The sequence below is a fragment of the Nicotiana attenuata genome, unplaced genomic scaffold (genome assembly GCF_001879085.1).
Source record: "Nicotiana attenuata strain UT unplaced genomic scaffold, NIATTr2, whole genome shotgun sequence".
NCBI lineage: Eukaryota > Viridiplantae > Streptophyta > Magnoliopsida > Solanales > Solanaceae > Nicotiana > Nicotiana attenuata.
In genome coordinates this window covers 24321-27702 of record NW_017674936.1, presented here as the reverse complement: position 1 = coordinate 27702, position 3382 = coordinate 24321, and positions in this window count along the sequence as shown.

Below are 3382 nucleotides of genomic sequence, written 5' to 3'. Positions count from 1 at the left end.
CAAATATACATATCTTTCGTCCCCCCTTACCCCCCCCCCCCCTCTACGTGCATTGGTGAATGAATGTATCTTCCAACTCGTCACGGCTCAAATAAAATTGGAATAGATGCATCTGGATTGTGGTTTTTTACGAACAATGAGAATCAACTTTAATGTGACTGATTAAAAGAAGAATCAACTTCAATGTGCTTATCCTCTCATGGAACATTGAAGTAGAAATAAAATGTGATGCAATTTGATTTCAGAAATCAATATCTTCATTCTTAATCCCCTGGACATGGTACCAGAAAGTTCCACTTTGTAAAGTGGTAGCAGACACGACACCGAGAAAATGCGTGGCTAGGAACGGAAGAGATCAAGGTGTTCAAGAAAGCTAAGGAAATGGTTGTGGAGATTCGAGATGGAATATGCTTTATGGAAAGAGGGGGTAGCAGAGAGGTACGACACAACGGAAGAGGGGTGGAGGACTTGAAATATCACAATGCCATTTGGTTGTGGCTTGTGGAGGAGTATCATGAAGGGGGAAAGACTTTAGCAGGCATATCATTTTTAGGGTCGGGGTTGACATTAGAATTAGCTTTTGGAACCACAGCTTTGAGGTTCTGAGGGCCTCCTTTCCTCACGTATACAGAGTATTAAACCAGGGAGAGATGGCAATCCAATATATCTGAAGGGCGCAAGAGGGAGGTATATATTAGGGACCTCGGTTTTGGAGGCATCTATGAGACTGGGGGACGGGGAGTTCCAAATTTAATTCGAGCACTCTACAAGCAGATCATATATGCCTTCTACGCAGGAATCATGGAGGTGGGGGTTGAGGAGAAATAGTTTCTTTCGTAGTCAAATCATACTCCGTGTTATAAAATAAAAAGCGCAAAAAAACATTGGGGTTCATTGATGCTTTTGGAGCAAAGTGTAAATACAGCAGGGGCTTTAATGGAGAAAGGTTCAAATGAAGAAAAAAAAATGTAATTCAAGAATACTATTATAAGCATAAATAACACAAAAGGATTTTAAAAATTGCAATAAAGTGAAATATTTATTAGTTATTGTCGTCTATTCAGCACAATGTCTATTAGTAATGAGACGTGCACCTTAACGCCGTAGTGACTGAACTAAAGCATAAGCCAAGCGATTCGCTCAGTCTGTCTGCACCTAAGCTTCAAGGCTTAAGCAAGCCTTTAACAACACCAATCATACTACCAGAAATCGTTGGTGAGAGAGGAGACATCATTTACATGTATGGATTAATAAGTTGTCCTGGAAGGGAACGATACTAACAGTGAAGAACCTGAGGTGGATAACTATGACCTATGTCTATTGGTGCTATACATGCAAATATTCGGGCGAAGACCTTGATCACCTTCTGTTGCAGTGGAAGGTGGCCCCTGGTTTGTGAAGGGTGATTTTGAATTGTTTCGGAATATAAAGGGCGATGTAGGTACAATAAGAGATATGCTACATTTGGTCTCTTAAAAGCTAGAAAGAAGACCAACGGCATGGGAGGTACCCGCTAGCTCTTATGTAGGTTGCATGGAAGGAGAGCGGTGGGAGGGATTGAAAATGATTTTGTCCATTTAAGGAATATCCACTTGTGTTTGTTTTTTTGATGTAGCTATGAGATACCTGTCTGTGTAAATGATTTGGTGTCTGTGTAGAGAATCATATCTTGATGTAGGTTCTCTACTTTTTGGTACACGACTCATATATATTGGTTGTTTGTGTTTGTTCTTGATTGGGATTTGCATTTCGTCTCAAGTTTCAAGGAGAATTAATGTCTTCATCTGTCGATTTTCTTTTTTATGGTATCAAGTTTTTCTGCTTCATTCCCATGATTGATCAAAGTAATAATCCACTATTTTCATATCTTCAAATGTTATCGTCCAATATCCCGTGTCTGTTATTTTATAGGGTTGTGTTGTTGGCTTCTGAAGTCTGAACTGCAATTGCAGGTATACTATGTTTCTTTTTACAAAGCAACATGAAGAGTTGGTTGGGATTTATGCTTCTGAGTTAGCTCGTCATCGTTGTATTGATCTCTTTGTGCATATGATGGAGTTAAGGCTAAATAGCAGGTAAAACCCATGTAATGTTGATTTTATTTCTATTTGGATTTTTGGTGATCCATTTATTTTATTCTTTCGATAGGGAATTTGTAGTTTTCATTTGATGGGCATGCTTATGAGTTATGGCATAAAATGCCCATCGTGTGGTTTAGGTACTAAAAAGTGTGCTATTAAGTATTATGACCCTTTACCCGTTGGAATTAGCCGAGGTGCGCGCAAGCTGGCTGCTGGCCGAGACCATGGTTATAAAAAAAGTATTATGATCCTTTATGTGTTTGGTACTTTGGTATTTGACTTTTGTCGGTGGCAAATTCTTTTTTCCTTTTGTTTTTGAACAGGTAAGTAATGGATTATTAGTGATAGAAAAAAATCTAGCTCTACAACGGTGCTTGTATATTTACATAGTCAGAACCCTCCTACACAAAAACAAAAGAAAGGATTCCTTTCTGTAAAGTTCCTATCCCTGTAGTGAGTCAATTAAATCTACCAAGCTATTTTCATCTCTGACATCCTGAAGAGTACACCTAATAGCCAAAAAGCCATAAGCATATAGACTTAATCTTCAGACACAAATTCTTAGTGGGTTGCAGTTCAACCTTTTGTGCCTGGGTGTTGTAGCTTGTAGATGCCTTAACTTTACTATGCTGTTGTGGACGACATTTTCTCCCTTGTTAAAATATCTGTTTGCATCGGCAGGCTTTTGTTTAGTACTAGTAAACTTCCATCTTCTTCGTACTCTGGGGCCAATTATTCAAAAATTGGATGAACTTACACAGGTGAAGTGGGATGTGAAGGAAAGTTGACCAATAAAATAAACAATTGATTATTGCAAAAGTATAGGTTGACTCATTATGAATTTGGCCTTAGTTTGCTCCTTACTAATTCTGAAGGGATGCGCCTGGTAACAACTAACTAAGAAGCATAAGAGTGCAGGTGATCTTAAACTTCTGGTGTTCATATATAGACTTTAGGTCAGGAAGTCTGGTGACAACTTACTGTAAAAGCCCCAAGCTATGATATATTGGTCAGCTAAACGTGGTGTTTGTCGTTGCCTATGCATGCTTTGCGTCTGACTTTCTCCCCTCTTCTCGTCCTTATGTTCCCCTTGCACGCTTGCTGAGTGTGTGCATGGTCAGTGTAAGGGTTTTCCTTGCTTTCTTGTGTGATGGAACTTGGAAAAGAACTCGAGAAATGCCCCCTGTTATCTTCCATATAATCTCAACGTGTTATAGTCAATGAGTTCGTGCTGAATCTTCCTTTGTTAATTTTGGCGGGAACTTTAGGTTGTTGTCAACTAATTAGTAATAGTTTTTCTA